The 18310-nt window shown below is 50.4% G+C and overlaps 1 protein-coding gene across 9 annotated transcripts in view; it reads right to left on the reverse strand.

Moving 5' to 3' along the window:
• JAKMIP3 (Janus kinase and microtubule interacting protein 3) overlaps positions 1–16135 on the reverse strand; it is a 75003-nt gene extending 58868 nt beyond the window's left edge. For 8 of the 9 annotated variants that reach the window (XM_033131091.1, XM_033131089.1, XM_033131088.1 and 5 more), the window contains exon 1: positions 15723–15936. The gene's annotated coding sequence lies outside the window, so the exon portion shown is untranslated. The other variant, XM_033131086.1, reaches the window with a different exon arrangement.
• Positions 16136–18310: the final 2175 nt, after the last annotated feature.

Here is an 18310-nt window from a genome sequence, read left to right on the forward strand (position 1 = left end):
CATGACATGGAAACTGGACACCTTTCTCCAGCAGCAGAACAAGTGTTCAGAATCCGAGGGGAGAGGACTGTTACCCAGGAGCTTGGACGGTGAGCTGTTCCCACACCGTGGGAGCCTGTTGTGACATCTCCATTCCACGGGTGCATGAAGAGCCTGGGAACAGTGGCCGAGCACCCAACTGGCCGAGACGCCAGCCTGTGACCATGGAGCAGCAGATGCTGCCCTCCACCTCTGGGGCTGGGACAAGGCTCATCTGCAGACACGCCAAGGTAACCCCGAACCCTGTTTTCAATAGCACCTTCCATCAAGATCCACGGTGACTTCCCAGCAACCTAGTGTGTCCTTGCCCACTGCTCTGTGTAACCAGTATCACTAGTCTTTCCACACGTGCATCCATGTAAAGCCCATGTGACATAAGAACACATCGGAAGGATGGAGGTAGCGTCCTGGTGGCTCTACTTGGCCAATTGTGTGTTTTATGTCCAGGTATGCCGGGAGCTTCCTTGGGAACACCGAGCTTTCTGCTGACATCTGCCTCACCACCCTCCTCCCTCTCGAGGCCACTGACACCCGCACACCTGGGAGCCCAGCACACCTGTGCCCACACGCGTTGACGAGTTCTAGAGCTCCTGTTAACAGCAACAGCAGAAACCAACTCCTTAGCCCCCATTTTACCTCCCCCTGCCACAGATATGAACAAATACTTAGCCATGCACCCCAAATCCTTCCCAATCTGCAGCCAAAGTGGCCATAGGGCCCTGACCTCAGCCTGCATCAGGAGGGCCAGAGTGCATTGCCACCAGAGGATGCAGCACCGTCCCTGTGAAATAGCCCGAGACACCTGAGGCAGGCCCTTGACTGACAATTGCGACAACAGCATGGGACGACGGGCTGTGGACATGAGGTGTTTACAGCTGAGCACCTGGCAGGGCTCCTATCTGGCTGGGAAGAGGTGCCGACACAGGCCTCTTGCAGGGATGTCAGCGGAGCCGCCCCTTGGGTTGGACGCCCCTGTGTGCAGTGGGAACACAAAACCCTTGTACCCGGCGCTAATTAGCATATTTAATCCAAAGCCACAGCAAAGAATACGCAGCATTCATGCTGTGTAGAGTGAGATGGGTGGTTGTCCCAGGCTAGCACGGCACATAACGCCCCTTTCATGGGGGTTAGAAACACAGGACACAGCTACCCTTGTTCCAGCCCACGAGGGTCCAGCCCAAGGGCCTGACACACCTGCTGCTCAGGGAGAGCAGACAGCTGCACATGAAGCACCGAACGGCAAGGCAGGACACACACGCCGCACCTGTCAGAGGAGGAATCGCCACCCCGCTGTGCCTGCACTTGGGGGCCCGGCCTCACTCAGGCCTCGCACCACGCAGTGAGGCCGTGTCAGTCAGAAGGGAAGCAAGCGCTCGCTCCATCAGAGACCCAAAGGCTGGCGTGCTGCTCGTATCATACCACTCAGCTCACCGCCAGGGCCTAGGAAAGGCCAGGGGTCACGGTGGGGGGTCCTGAGCATCATCACCTTCACGAGTGGCAGTGGCCATGCTGAGCTGAGTGCAGTCTGTTTCCTGAACATTCAGCAAAGCCTGCGGTACTTGGCACACAGCCACTGACCCAGCACCGCTGCTCTTTTCACCCCAACAGCAAGCAGGGGGGACGTGGTTTGCTGTTCCGTGGGAGGCACAGCAGTGAGCTCTGCAGCCTTGCCCCAGGCAGTTGGCCCTCCCACTGTCTGTCACGTGGCACCACCACGGGCTCTTGGCCACCTGACAACCAGCGCACTGCCCACTATGCTGAAGGTACCACGCTGAGTGGGGCCATAGCAACTGCTCTGAACACCCAGCCACACACTCATGTGTCAGGTGGGCGGGAACCCTGCAAACACTTGGCACAACCCTGGATCCCACGGGCATAAATGTGTACAGTGTTACGTCCCGAATTCAACAGAACTCACTGCCGGACAGGGGCAGCCAGGTATACATTTACCTGAGGAGCCCTTAAGCAGACCAAGACTTAGAGCGCCGAGAAAATGTAGATGGAGTGACACATGAAAGATCCTCTCACAGGTGCCAGTCGGGTCACTAGACAGCAGCCCTGCCTGGGACACTGTGACACACCCGTCTGCTCCTCCACCTGCCTGTACCTGCCTGCCCTGTGACACCCTCATGCCCTTGGGGGTCTGCCGTTCCCCCACCCTGCCCCCCGCCAGCCCAGCCTTTGACCGTACACTCGCTGGGGAGCGTGCCTGCCCCGCGAGGCCACCGCTCCAGGGGACGAGGCCCAGGTGGGACACGTGTGGCATCACTGAGGCACAGAAGGACTTTCTCCGCCACAGTTTTCCACCACAGGAAGTGCTGGGTGCCACCACAAAGCCCTGGAGAGCTGGTGCAGGCTGGCAGTCCAAACGTCTGCTCTCGTGTTGGCATCAGTGCTGCCAGCCCCGGGGTCGCTGGCATGGGCTCTAAGCCAGCTGTGCCTCAACCACAGTTCAGTCCTCGGAGGGCCACGCTGGCAGAGGGGCACAGCCCGTCCAGAACAGGGCACGGCAGAGAGCAGTCAGCTGTGTTTCACTTGGGGCTTTATCTGCTGCTTTGAAAAGAAGAGTTCCTTTGTTTTTTCAAGGCTTTTTATACCATCACTGCTCCTGCATTACAGGGACAGAGAGTGGCAGCAGCCACAGCCGGTCAGTGTCTCTGCCCGTGTGGGAGCAGAGCCTGGCAGATGTGCTGGGAACCCCTGCCAGCCCAGCACATGGCACCAGGTCAGGAAGAACTGAGCCTCCCGGCTTCTGCCAAAGAGCTACTGCCCCCAACCCAGGGACAGCCCGTTTCCAGAATGTGGGGTCTACTATTTTGGGACTCTCCTGGGGTGACCAGGGTAGCAGGCATTTGTGTTTCACACAAAACGGAAGAAGGAAATGTCCACAGGCCGTCATACGAGTTAGACGGGGACAAAAGCCAGCTGCAGGAACACTAGAAATGACCTGCTCAGATCTCTTCCCGCAGGCGAGCTCCTGCTCACAGCCTGGTGTGTACGTGCTGGCAGACCCCGTTTTTCAGGGGAGAAACCTGGGCTCTGAGGTGATGAGAAGCCAAGTCCCACCACCCACCAGGACGAGGCCACACTGAACTCAACTGTCTGACTCTGGAGTCAGACTTCTGGAGAGACAGGCAGTAGCCGACCAGAGGCGAGCGATGCCGGTGGCCACCAGCAGACAAGGGCATCTCGGGTCCCCAGCGCGCGGGAGTTGATGGCATCCTTAGAAACCTTAGAAAACTCAGCTTTGAATTATGTGCATGTGCTGTGGACGGTTAAAGGGAAAGAGGCAGCTGCAATTCCCCCGGCGAATATTTGAACAAGACTGGAGGGGAGAAGTGGTCGGAGGGCCGGGACCCCCACGGGGAGAAGGCCAATTACTGGGTCCCTCCCCCCGAGGTGTCTGACGACACAGTGGGACCACAGTCAGTGGGAGAGAAGAATGAGGAAGCAGCTGATTAGCGTCCCCCTGGCCAAGTTCAAATAGAATTTTAAGATGGAAAAAAAAGACAGTGAAGGGAGAGCATTAATTAAAACCACGGCTCGCGGCGATTTACATAGCGCATGCGCAGGCTGGCACGCTCCCCACCCCCACCCCACAGCGGGGGGGAGCTGCTGACCGCGCGTGCGTTTACCGCCACTCTCCTTTGGTCCTCCTTCCCAATTTTATTTCATCGTGGCCTGCAGGCTTTTTGGCAAAACCTGCTTTACTTTAATTTCCTCCCAAATGTTGACAGATAAAGACATTGAATTTTAATTGACTCATGCCATTTCTCAAACCATTTGCTCTGAGGGTTGTTCTCAAGACAAGTTCCCATGACACACCTGTGGCCTAACGGAACACCTGTGTCACTCCACACAAAACTGCAGGGGACATGTTTATCACTGGTGAATCACTCCCACCGAAGAAAGAATTTTCTGTCAACCTCCCAGTTGAGAGTCCAGCTTTCAGAATTGCTGCTCTGGTTCCTGAAGAAATGAGACCCAATAGGCCCCAGGAGCCCCCAAAGCAACCAGCGCCCTCACGTACAGCAGAGGGGCCCGCCTGCCTTCTTCGCCCAGCCCAGCCCCTCAGAGGCTGGGAGAAAGGCATCAGGACCAGGCGGGGGCAGCCGCCCCCATTCCTGCCGCGCTGCCTTTGGCGCTGTCCATGGTGCTGCCATTTCAGGTCTGTTCTGACCACACTTCACACTGGAACCAGGTAGGGACCCTGCCTTAATCTATACTACCAACCTGACTCATGACCTAGCTTTTGGCGTCAGCCCTGCAGGGACTGGTCCATTCGTTGGGCTGCCTGGTGGTGGCTCTGTTCTAGACTTATGCTTGTACCTCACCTGCTGACAACTCCTCTGCTCCCATATCTGCCAACCAGCCCCAATGTTGGTCTGTGCCCCTGTGGGTGAGGGGAACAAGATTAAAAAGCTGGGAGCTGGGTCTGAGTGGTTAGTTCCCCATTAGGTGCCCCAACTACCAGGCAGAGCAAACGTAACCCTCTCTGGAGAAGGGCATATTCATCCAAGGTCTCAGAAGGACACGACAAGTGTTCGAGGACAATGACTAATGAGCCACTAATGACAGCCAGGGAGACCAGGAAGCAAAAGAGCAAGAACTGAGTTTAAAAAAAAATAGAAAAAACCCACACAACCTTCAGACACTGGAGTTAACAAATACAAATTACAATGAAAAATTTTTGTATTTTTTAACTAGGCTTTATTTTCTGGAGTAATTTTGGGTTCACAGCTCAGCTGAGTAGAGAGCAGAGCATCCCCATACACCCCCAGCCCACACATACACAACGTCGTTCTATTTTTTAAAATAAATTTCTTACAAGCTTGAAAATAACTTCATGGAGTAGAAAACTATAAGAATGTCCCAAACCTCATGAAAAGAGAGCACTTTTAGAAATAACAAACATAATAATTGTAATAAAATCCACGATGGACACTTCTAGTAGGAGATTCGAGAGCAAAAGAGAGAACTGGTGAACTGCAAGATAATTCAGAAGAAGTTACCTAGAATCAAGCACAAAAAAGACAGAACATACAAAAGAGAAGTGAGAGAAACAGAGACAAGTGAGACAGTCTCCCAGAAGGAAATATGAGGGGAAAAACTTAGTGGGAGCAAAATTTGACTGAGAATTCTCTGGAACTGATGGAAGACAACAACCCAAAGATTCAAAATAAGACCAAATCTAGGCTCATCATAATAAAACTTGGGGAATAAAAAGAGACAAAGACAAAGAACATAAAATCTGCCAGAGGAAAAGAGCTTATTTTCAAAGATAAGACATTTAGACTAATGACTAACATCTCATTGGAACAACAGACGCCATAAAACAAATGAATAATATGCTAAATATCCTTTTAAAAATACCTACCAAACAAGAATTCTATTCCCCAGTAAACAGAGATTTCACCCTCACTCTTGAAGGAAGTTTTCAAACAAAAAAAGATAAAGAAATGAAGAGAGAACGATGCCAGTGCCGAATAAAGGAAAGCTTGAAGGCACAGCTCAGGCACAAGGAAGGTGATTCCAAAAGGACACTCTGAGGGGCAAGAAGAAATGAAAAGCAACAAAAGTGCTGATTGTGTGAGGAAATATAAAACCATGACTTAAAAAAACTAACAGTAATGTCTAGTGGTGTTTCAAAATAAACAAGAGAGAAATAAAATGCCAAACAACAGAAACGTAAAAGTTAGGAGAGGGGTGAACTGAGGTGAAGTGTTCCAAGCTCCATGTCTTACTTGGAAGGAAGGTTTTGATTAACTTCAGCCTTTGATGAGTTAATGTTGCTGCTTTTTAATGACAGTCATGAAAGTAATAGAAAATGGAAAATACAATGTTGAAATGGAAGAGAGAGAAAAAACCCTCAATCAATGCAAAAGAAGGCAAGAAAGGAAAAAATCGGTGCAACAAATAGAAAACACAAAATAAAATACAACCCAGATACCCCAGTGAAACCAGTAAGTGGAAATTAAGAAATATATTTCTGAGGTGGAGGTAAAATGGCAGTGATGTTGTCATCATTTTTTAAATTCCCCAAAGGGTTTCTTTGATGAGACACAGGAAGAAATAACTACAAAAGAAAAAAAAAAACTGATACATTAGATTTTATCAAAATTTAAAACCTTTGCTCATCAGAAGGTATACTTAAAATTAGTAAGCAAGCCACGGCTGAGGAGAAAATACTCACAAGACATGTATTTGACAAGGAACTAGTATCTAGAACATATAAAGAACACCAGCACTTAATAATAACGAGGCAAGCAACGGAATAAAGAATAGGCAGAAGAAGTGAACACATACTTCACACAAGTAGATACACAAACACCCACAAACATGAAAAAGTCCTCAACATACTAAGAATGAAGCAAATGGAAATTAAAACAACAAAGAGAGACAAATATACTCCCAAAATGGCTAAAATTGAAAAGCTCAAACAACAAATGTTGGCAAGGTTGTGGAGCAACTGGAACTTTCACAACAAATGGTGTGACCATCTTGGGGAAAGTTCTGGCAGTTTCTTATAAAACAAACTGACACCAACCTATGATGCCACAGTTCTATTCCTAGGAAATTTCTCCACAAGAAATGAAAGTATATGTCCACAAAAACACTTGTACAGAGTGCTCATCACAGAAGATAATGTAGGCTGTGTTACAAGAATCAAGTCCCCAAATCCCTCTCCCTAGGCTATACAAAATAATTTCACATCAAAAATTCTTCACACAACGACACCCTTGGTATTACTTGAAGAGAGGTATTACCAAAACTGCAAAATAACTGTGAATAAAAAGGAAAAACCAATGGATCCCAGCACCAGCACCCCTCATGCTACTCCCCACAACCGCCTAGGCTCGGGTGGGGGATGGGGACAGAGGACTGAGGGTGACAAGGATTAGTGGAGAAGCACAAAGGATGACAGCCACTCTCAATACAGAAAACCAGGAAGGCAGCCCCATGGCTCATCTCACCAACTACTGGACGGGCTCACAGAACCTGAAGCCAGACCCCGTTAGAGGGCAGGGCATGTGACAGAAAGCCAGGTGAGCTGCTGAAGTTACAAACGCAAGTTGAGAGGCCAGAGTGATGAGAAAGGACAGGCATGATCTGAAAGGCCAGCCTTTAAAACAGAGTTTCTGGGGAGAAAAAGGGCAAAAAGAAAGAGAGAGAGTCCCACTGGTAATCAGGAGAGATGGAGAAAGGAAGAAAAGAAAAAAAAAAGAAAAGGATGGGCGGCCGGTTGGCTCAGTTGGTTAGAATGCAGAGCTCATCACACCAACGTCAGCGGTTCGATTCCCACATGGGCCAGTGAGCTGCGCCCTCCACACTAGATTGAAAACAACAATGACTTGACTTGGACCTGATGGATCCTAGAAAAACAGACTGTTCCCCAATATTCCCCAATTTTAAAAAAAGTTCTTTCTCCCTTCTTCTGCCTCCCCCCACCACTCTGGTTCAAGCCATTGTTTCTCAGTCTAGTTGTGTAGGACACAGCTCCCTGGACCATGCTGGTGTTATGAGCCTTGCGCTCCCCCCAGCTGAAGCAGTCAGTTGCCAGTCATCGGTTGGCAGCTCACGGCAGCTCTCGCCGGCTGCCGGCCACTCACAGCACCACACGGTAGCCCACGGCAGCACAGGTAGCCCACGGCAGCTCACGCCGACCTCCGGCTGCTCACGGCAGCCCAGCTCCAGGGAGAGCTGTTGTTCACAATCTTAGCTGTAGAGGGCGCAGCTCACTGGCCCATGCGGGAATCCGACCGGTGACCTTGGCCGTTAGGAGCACGGGCGCTCCAACCACCTGAGCCACAGGGCCTCCCACCCCCCAATTTTTTTTTTTTAAAGGAGAAATGTAGAGTCGTCAAACAAAAGATCCCCGTCATCAAAACGAAAAACTCACTAAAATGTCTGGACTTCACCAGCCTGGGAAAAGGAGCCATTAAGTAGGAATCTTGTAAAATACCTCAGTACCGTAAATATGAACAAAAGGAAAGTGGAGTCCACAGAAGACTATTGTAGGAAATCAGGAAACAAAATTTCACACAAAAGAACTGACACACAGTCCATCCTGTTTAAAAGCAACGGTGAAGCAGAAGAGCACTGTAAAGCACACAGAAGTCAGCATTTGAGGTTGTGGAAAGCCACCTGAATTACACATTCAAACACTAAAATGAACCAGAAATGGGGAGAATTGAAAAGACAGTTGGTTGAACTCAGAAAAAACTAGAGGACAAGCAAAATAAAGGATAAGGTAACCAAGGGAGAATAAACCTAAATGAAAAATGTAATAAGGGTCACTGAGGAATAGGCAAGGGAAGGAGGTGACATTCGGAAAACAGTAAAGGAGAGAAGGAAGTGGAGAGGAAAGTAAATAGAGGAGGAATAATATTTATATTTTCAGAATCTCTGGAGAATGAAAACAAATCAATGGAACACAGCTAATATTTCAAGCTATCACCAGGGAAACTTTCCACCTACAGAGAAGCACCTGAGTCTCCACATTTCAAAGGGTGCACTGGGTACCTTGAAAAATAAATGCAGATGCATCAACTTGGAGAGATTCTCAATAAAACTGTTATATTTCAAAGCTAAAGATAAAACCTCCAACGCTCCAGAGACAAAGAACAATTACCTTACAGAGTCAGAGGAATAAGGCTAGCCTCAGTCTTCTAAAACCCACAGAAGCAGGAAACAATGGAGAAACATCGAAAGAAAAAGTCAATGAAAGAAACGTGAACCAAGGATATTAGAAGCAGCTAAACCTGGAGCATCCTGTGGTTCCAGCAAGTAGGACACAGTGGCCAACCTGAAGTTGCTCCTAAGGCCCAAAGCTGGAGCGATTTGTTGAACAAAATAGTATTATTATCACTGGATTTTAACCCATGGAGTAAAGTGGTTATCCAGGTGTCCCCACTTATGTAAAGAAATAATCAAGTAGGAGGAGACCCCAGAGGGCAGAGTAGATAAACACCTTGCCTGCATCCTTCTGTAAACACATTAAAATTACAAGTAAATTATAGAACAATCAACCTGGAGAAGAATCTGAAGTCCAGCTGAACAGAAATTTTATAACTAAAGATAAAGAAGCCACATCGAGACTGGTAGGAGGGCAGAGGCATGGAATGGGCCCCACACCTGTGTGTGTGTGGATGGGAGTCAGGAGACATAGCTGACCATGGAGGTTCCCCAGAGAGGAGCGAGGGACCCCAACCCCACACCAGCCTGGAGCACTGGTGCCAGGAAGAGAAGCCCCCACAATATCTGGCTGTGAAAACCGTGGAGATTCCAACCATCCGGGTGGGATGGAAGGTGGTGGGAAACAGCCATGCTCTTAAATGGCCCGTGTACAGATTCATTCGCTCACAGGCACTCACCTTGGGCTCTGGCAGAGGGGCAATAACTCGGGACGCATCGGAGTGAAAGCTGGAGGACAGTCGGCATTTTCCCTCTGTGGGGTCTGTCATGCGGGAGACCCTGCTCGCTGCGCCATATGTCGGGCGGGGCGGCCTGTGGGGGTCTCAGCTCCCGCTCCCCACATAAGAACGCAGGACATGGCTAGGCCAAAAAGAAACACCCACGGAGCCATAGGTAGGTGAGTCATACCATTATATTCTCTCCGGCAGCTGGGTGAGACACACGCAGTAGTAGCCACACGATCCGCAGTCCACCATTCACTTCTCTGCCTGCCAACCAGCCAACCAATCAACGCAGCCCCGCAGTTACATCAGTAGCCAATTGACTAACTGGTCACAGCCGACGGCCAACCAATCACAGCTGATGGCCATTCACCACCCCAGCCACCACCTCCCCACACAAGGCCGAGAGCCTGGAAACTGCTCCCTGGGACTCTGTCCCCACATGGTCCTTCTCCTGTGCACCTGGCAGGCAGCTACCATCTTTAATGTGTTAAGCCCACACCCTACGCTTATGGCCAAATCTGAATCTGATTGGTCTGGTGGGCTCCTCTGCTCCACCCTGCTGACTTACTGAGACTCCACCCAACTCCTGAGGTACTTTCTCCAGAGCAGCCAGCCCCATCCGAATTGCACTCTTTCTGGAAAACATTTGGAGTCCACAGGCCCCAGATGGGCAGCGACTAGCCTCATTGTGCTCTGAGACTTTTGCTGAGTCACTCCAGGCTCAGCACTGGCACCAAACCAAAGTCTACATTGACTTGGTGACCACAAATCTTCCCACCCTGGTGACTCCCTGAAACTCTGCCTCACCCAACTCACATACCACACGAGGCTTTATCAGCGGCTGAACCTTAAGGGAGCTGGCAGGCGGCAGCAAGCCTCAGGGTGTCTTGGCTTTTTGTGGAGCTACCCCAGGCCTGGTACTGTTGGCAGCCATCCTTGGTTTACAGTGTGGCCTCTCCCACATGCTTCTAACTTTAGCACAGGCAGTGAACAACTGTAGATCTCTTTGTTGATCCTACCAGGTAGTCCCTGGCAGGTCACAGGTAGTGGGTGATCTGGGCCTGCACCAGCTCCCCTTCCAAGAGGCCCCAGAAATAACACACTTGGAAATTGGCTTCAGACCACAGCAGAGCACCAGCTAATTAGCCTTACAAGTGGCACACACAAAGTGTGGTCTCAACAGGCACCAAAATCCCACTCAATGTGGTAAGCCCCCTGCACAGAAGCCTATAAGCTGTGGACATGGCCAAACCCCACTGCCAGTCAGCCTAAGGGTCAATCCCACCCACTGATGTGCAAAGAGCCATCACGGCTCAACTATAACAGGAGGGCACACACAACCAACACAAGGGACACCCCTGAAGCACCTGGTGCAGGTGACCAGGGAGACTGCCAGGGACCCACAGGGCACTTACTACATAAGGCCACCCGGCCAAGACTGGGAGAAAGCAGATCTACCTAATACATAGAAACAAACACAGAAGGTGGCCAAAACGAGGAAACAAAGAAATACATCCCAAAAGAAAGAACAGGAGAAAACTCCAGAAAAAGAACTAAACAAAATGAAGGCAAGCAACGTACCAGAGACAGAGTTCAAAACAATGGCTATAAGGATGCTCAAGGAACTCAGTCAGAACTTCAACAAAGGGTAGCAAGCATTAAAAAAGACATAGAAACTATAAAAACAAAAAGAACCAGTCAGAAGTAAAGAATACAATCACTGAAATGAAGAATGCAGTACAAGGAATCACCAGCAGACTAGATGAAACAGAGGATTGAATCAGTGATTTGGAAGAGAAGGTAGCAGAAAACACCCAAATGGAACAGCAAAGAAAAAAGAATCCAAAAAAATTAGGACAGTTTAAGAGACCTCTGGAACAATAACAACATTCACATCATAGGGGTACCAGAAGGAGAAGAGAGAAAGCAAGGGATTCAGAACCTATTGAAGAAATAAAGACTGAAAATTTTCCTAACCTGGTGAAGGAAATAAACATACAAGTTCAAGAAGTGCAGAGAGGCCCAAACAAGATGAACCCAAACAGGCCCACACCAAGACACGTTATAAATAAAATGGCAAAGGTTAAAGACAAAGAAAGAATCTGAAAAGCAGCAAGAGAAACACAACTAGTAACTTATAAGGGAGCTTCCATAAGATTGTCAGCTGATTTCTCCACAGAAACTCTGCAGAAGGTATTGGCACAAAATATTCAATGTGATGAAAAGTAAGGACCTATAACCAAGACTACTCTACCCAGCAAAGCTATCATTTATAATAGAAGGACAGATAAAGAGCTTCCCAAACAAGAAAAAGCTAAAGGAGTTCATCACAACCAAACCAGTATTACAAGGAATGTTAGAGGGACTTCTTTAAGATGAAAAAAAAAAAAAAAGATCAAAATTATGAATAATAAAATGGAAATAGCTACATATCTATCAATAATTACTTTCAATGTAAATGGATTAAATGCTCCACTCAAAAGTCATAGGGTAGCTAAATGGATAAGAAAATAAAACCCTTACATATGCTGCCTACAAGAGACTCAATACAGATGGAAAGACACACACAGACTGAAAGTAAAGGGATGGGAAAAGATATTTCATGGAAATGGGGGAAAAAAAAAAAAGCTAGGGTAGCAATACTTATACCAAACAAAATAGACTTTACAACAAAGGCTGTAACAAGAGACAAAGAAGGACCCAGTAACCCCATTTCTAGGTAATTATCTGAAGAAACCCAAACGCTACTTCGAGGGGACGTGTGCATCCATATGTTCATTGCAGCATTATTTACAATGGCCAAGATGTGGAGGCAGCCTGGGTGTCCGCCAATGGATGAATCGATAAAGAGGAGGTGGTACATATATACAATGGAATATTGCTCGGCCAGGGAAGGGAATGGGTTCTTGCCATCTGGGCAGCATGGATGGACCTGGAGGGTACTGTGCTGAGTGGAGTATGTCAGACAGAGAAAGACAGATGCAGTGTGATTTCACTTGTATGTGGAATCTAAGAACAAAACAAACAAAACAGAAACAAACTCATAGGTACAGGGAACATTTTGGTGGGTGGCAGATGAGAGGGGGGTTGGGATGGGTGAAAAAGGGGAAGGGATTAAAAAGTATACACTGGGATAAACCCAAGCGGGCTGCAGCAGGTCTTGCTGGCAGATTCCTCCTTCTCCCTGGCTGATGACAGTCAGACCCTTGGCCCCCTGGGCATTCCTGGTGCTGCTCCCATCCAGTTACAGACCCTTCAGCTTCAGGTCTCAGGCCGCCTCCTCCCAGCTGGCACGGAACCCCAGACGGCAGACAGACCTGGTACCTGTGGGCTCTCCTGTGAAGAAGTACTTCAGGGCAGCCCAGCCCTGTCCTCCTAGAAAGATCTGGATCGTCTAGGTGACTTTGCACCAAGGACCCCACTCTAGAAAAGCCTGGATTACAAAATGCAAGTGGCAGAATCCCCTGTGTAGAATACAAAAGACCCAACACGACGGCTTTATGTAATATAACACAAATGCACAAGAAAAAAACACCTTGACCAAGTGAGTGGAGAGACAAAGCACAGCAGCCACATTAAGAAATAAACAATCAAAAAGCTTGGCATCACGGAAGGGCCACATGCAGGACCTGCCAAGTGGAGCAGACATGAGTGGCTCTTCAAGTCCCGGTTTTGTTAATTATTTCAAATATCACAGGGATCGATGTGAACTGTGGCTACAGAGGACCATCAAACCAGAGGGGGAAGATGGACTTGGTGCTCAGGCCATCTCTGCTGGACGCTGCTGGAGGGCACCTGGCCTGGCCGGCCTGATAGCCCAGCTCCAGGCAGGGAGCGGGGTCCCGTGGTGGCCGCCCCAGAGTGCACAGGTGTGATGCTGACCTGAGAGGCTGCAGGTAGCTGGGTGGGTGTGGAGGGGTGGCCAGGAGGAGGCTGTTCAGGGCACAGCTGAGGACGTTGGCCCAGTGGAGGCCCCTGAAGTCCCTGGATGCCAGCTGATTTGGTGACCTGGACAGACCCTTCCCATCTCCAGCCTCATGCTTCTCACTTTCAGATGATTCTCCAAAACTGCCATTTCCTCCCTTGCAAGCTCCTTAAGGACGTGGCCTGAGCCTGTTTCCTGGAGGTAGCACCACCATACCTGCCTGTCCTCACGGGGTGAACGTGCTCAGGCCTCTCCTGGGCCCCTGCAGCCTGTCCCCCCCTCAGGGTGACACCCACATACCTTAACACAGGTGCAGAAGTCAGAGCACGGCCTTATCTCATCACTATTTCCTCTTATCTTTTCCTTTTTATAACAGCATTCTGTTGTTATGCGTCATTCACTGTCTTCTAGATCTTGCAAACAGCGTCATGAAAGCAAACTTGGTGCTGAAACTGGACCCTGGGACTTGTTGACCATGGCACCACCAACTGCCACCTGGAAAGGCAAAGCCGCACGTGGCTCCAGGGGGCACCAGGCATGTGACAGGACAGCTACAGGGACATCTTGTGGCTCCAGGTGGGCGTCTGAACTGCACCCTCTGCCCAGCTCCCTCTCTCCCTTCTGAACCTGCTTCTCAGCAGGTAGCATCAGGATGGATGAAATATGCCAGCGTTATGTCTGTACAAGTATTTTCAATACACACAAAGTCCTGAAACAACAAGCTGACACAGGATGCAGCAGTCTGCCAGGAAATCCTATTCGAAATCGAAATTACATCTTCTACCAGCCCCAACTGGAACACACTAGTATTAAAAACTCCCTTTTTTCAACCATATTCTTTTTTGGAAGAAGGCAGACGTGTCCAGGTAAGCACTGAGATGCGGGCTGTTTACTCCCCAATTAGTGGCAAGGACCCCCACCAGCTCCAGTCCCATCCCCAGGCACACAGGCCAAAGATGCCCCTCTCTGGGCCAGGTTCTTCCTCCTGAGAGCCGTCAGGTCACCGTGCCTTCCCCGGGCTGCGGGCTGTCCTGGAAAGACTTCCAGGAGGGATGTTTTCCTCCTTGTAGCCAAGTTCAAGGGAGCGTACTTGCCATTAATGTGGAGAGGAAATACTCAGGTAGTTGCCAAAACAAGCCTTACTTCATGGGCACAAATCAGCTTTCAGAAAGGCGCAGAAGGGGCTGGGTCTGTGCATCCACTTTTAATCCTGAGCCCCCGCAGACATAGGGTCTGGGCCCTTCCCCTCCCCAGGGCTGCCGACGGAGGGTCCTCCTAGCTCTGCACAGCTCCTGCTGCAGGTGGCAGCCCGGCAAAGAGGCTTGTCTTGAGTCCTGCTGTCGTCAACTCAGAGTCTGGATCTGCCCTCACCACCTGTCCCTTAGATTTGCGGACAACAGGCGACAGAGAGAACCTCACCACCTTCCTCACTGCAGGAAGGGAATGCTGAATCAGACCCGGCCACGAAGAGCAGGACGAATCAGGACGAATCGCTAACCCCACTGCCCCTCCCCAGAAGCAAGGTCAAAGGCAGCAGGTTTTTTTCTGGGAAAGCTGCCTAGGCCGGCGCCCCATCTCTGACTCCCGACCCCAACCAAACACTGCGCTCCGTGTCTTCCCATCCATGTCACCATGAAACAGCTGCACCGCCACCCCAGACACCGGAACACGTGAGATCACAAAACTGGGCACCAAAAAATAAAAATAAAAAACCCGCAGGGGCCGCGCCTTCCTGAGAGGAGCTCAGCCTGAGATACGTAAAAGCCCGAGTCCGGGTTCCCCGGGGCGCTAGTACCTGCACCACCCGGCCCGCTTCACCGCACCAGGCCTGTGCGCCCGCGGCTCCGCAGGGGTTCCCAGGGCAGGAGCGCAGATGAGATGCGGGACGCGTGGGGCCTAGACAGGCAGAGGGACCTCCGCCCCAGGTAGGGGTGCCTGACCGCGGGGCCCCGGGCCACCTCCGGACCACCCCCAGGCCACCTCTAGACCACCTCTGGGCCACCCCTGGACAATCTCCGGGTCACCCTAGGCCACCTTGCCGTGCAGGGCGCCAAGTCCCCGGGATGCACGGTGCCAGATGTGGGGAGCGCAAAGGCCGGGCCTGACTGCGGCGGCGCGCGGGGACCGGGAACCCGGGACAGGGAACCGGGCCTGCCGGTGGCTGCTCACCGAGGTTCCCCGCAAGCGGGTGCAGCGTCCAACGGCCCGGCTCCGCCATTGCAGTGGCACTGCGGCGGGCGGGGGGCGCGCGTCACCGCGGGCGGGAGCCCCAAACCCAGGCCTTCCCCCGATGCTCCCCGCCGCCCAGCCGCGACCCCGGCCGCCACATCCCAACTCACCTTTTCCTTTTCTGCTCATCTTATTCCTTTATGGAGCAGGTTTGCGATGTATTAAAATCAGAAAACGCCGTTGCCGGAAAAAAAAAAAAAAAACCCTGGCTGGTGCGCAGGGCGCAGGGAGGGGAGGGAGATGAAGGCTCCCGGCTAACCCGCCCCGCCCGTACCCAGAGCCTCGGGCTTACCGGGTTACCAGGGATGAATTCTTACTCATGGTGAGAATCACTCACCCACATTTCGTGTTGGGTGTCGGCAGCCACGAAGCAGCCCAGAAGACTTGCACGTGTTTTGACCATTAACTCTTGGCTTCTCATCTCCACAAGCTGCCTTCTACCGCCCTGGAGACAGAGAAATGCGTTTGCAGACTTGCACGGAGCAAATCATATCGTTGCTCCAGAATCAGACCCTCAAGTCCATCTTTGAGACTCCGCCTCTGGCGCCAGGATCCCACCCGCTCCAGTGCTGCAGGCTCTGGGTCTGGCATTCATCAGTGTGTGGGGAGAATACCCTGACCCACTTCTGAGCGTGGCTGGAGGAGTAAAACGGTTTAATAAATGAGGCAAGCATGGTTCACGAAAACCTACGTGCAGGCCAAACGTTCCCTGGTGGAAAGCATTCCTTCCCCCTGAACAAGACTTACAAACCAGCAAACCCCAAAGCTCTGGGCACAGGGAGCCACTTGTTTTGCAAGTGGATCCTTAATGGTGAGAGTGACAGCAGTGGCAGTAGCCAGGTCAGCCTTGGTCAGGGGAGGTCGGCGTGGCTAAAACCACCCATGGTGGTGTAATCGCCACCCATGCCGCCATCGCCACTAGTTTCGTAAGCTTTCTGTGCAAACGCTGGGATGGATGGCTGGAGAGAGCAGCTGGCTGACATCTGCAAACTTGGCACCTTCTCCACCATACTGCCAAGGGCCCCCGTGCAGCAGGAGACTTGGTGAGTGTGCAAACATTTTCCCATCTGGGCTCAAAGTCTGTCCACCCCACACTTCTCCCCAGCCCTCCAAACCTGTGCCTTCTAAGTTCCTGACCATAAGTGTGGACAAAGATGTGTCACCTGTCCTTCCAAGTAGAGTGGATAACCAGATCTGCTGCTCGTGTCGGTCACGGGTGGACTTCCCTTCGCCGCTGTCCAGTGGGTGAGTTTGAGCAGGGCTGTGATACTCGCACAACTTCCCAGCCAACAACAGCAGAACACACAAGGCTGTCTTACTGGTCACTCGTTTCAGGGGGCTCCCAACATGCAGGTGGAGGCATGGCCAGTACAGGGGCAACTGTGGGGAAGGTGAGCTGCTCGCTTCCACACAATTTCCCAAAAGTGAACAAAGGACCAGTGAGTGAAAGTTTGATGACAAACAGCTTATGTAGGAAATATAAGAAGTCTTAAGGTGTCTCCTCCCAAGACACTTATTAATAACAAATGGAAATAGTGCAGTGACAGTGGGGGGACCTGGCAGACAACAACTTACCCTGGAATGAAAGCCAGCATCTGTAATGGAGCAAATCAACGTCATGTGCCTTAAAATATGGTAGCTGAGAAAAACAATTTCTGTAGTAGTCCTGCCAGATTCGTATCTGAATTTAATCAGAAGAAAACATCTGAGAAACCCGAATTGAGGGACATTTCTACAAAATAACTGTTGGCCTGTACTCATAAAATATCAAGATTGTGAAAACCTAAGGCTGGGGGCCGGCCCGGTGGATCAGGCGGTTGGAGCTCTGTGCTCCTAACTCCGAAGGCTGCCGGTTCGATTCCCACATGGGCCAGCGGGCTCTCAACCATAAGGTTGCCGGTTCAACTCCTCGAGTCCCGCAAGAGATGGTGGGCTGCGCCCCCTGCAACTAGAAACAGCAACTGGACCTGGAGCTGAGCTGCGCCCTCCACAACTAAGATTGAAAGGACAACAACTGGACTTGGAAAAAAAGTCCTGGAAGTACACACTGTTCCCCAATAAAGTCCTGTTCCCCTTCCCCAATAAAATCTTAAAAAAAAAAAAAAAGGAAAAGAGAAAAACTAAGGCTGAGGAACTGTTCTAAGTGTAAACAGTGGTTATACTGTATTTTTAGGGAGTAATGACAAGAAAAAGGTCTGTGCATGCTCAGTCAGTACAGATGCAGCCGCCCTGGGTCAGACTGCCTAGAACTCAGTATAGGTGTGCAGGGTGATGGAAGTGTGAAGAGACGCAGGGAGAGGTTTACAGTCAGAATCGAGGCTCTGGGTGTCTTTGGGGGTGGCTGTGGGGTCAGGGGGCACCTAGGAGGCTTCTGGGGAGCCCAACATACTCTTTCCTGACTTAGGTGATGGTCACTTGGGTATTTATTTTATAATTATGCTTTAAGCTGTGATACATGTTCTACAGACTTTTCCACAGTACATTAATTATCCCAATTTTTAAAAATGCCAATGGCAAACCAGAGACCTTCCACATTAGGAAAGAATCACAAGAATGGAGGGAAGTTTAGAAATAGCTCCACTCCCTCATTTTCTAGGGCGTGTGACTTGCTCACCTGTGTCCCAGACAGGGGTTCTTGCAACACAGAAGTACTGATTTGTTGTCAGGAAGAACGTACTGTCTGAAATCCACCAGGGAT

The sequence above is a fragment of the Rhinolophus ferrumequinum genome, chromosome 16 (genome assembly GCF_004115265.2).
Source record: "Rhinolophus ferrumequinum isolate MPI-CBG mRhiFer1 chromosome 16, mRhiFer1_v1.p, whole genome shotgun sequence".
Taxonomy (NCBI): domain Eukaryota; kingdom Metazoa; phylum Chordata; class Mammalia; order Chiroptera; family Rhinolophidae; genus Rhinolophus; species Rhinolophus ferrumequinum.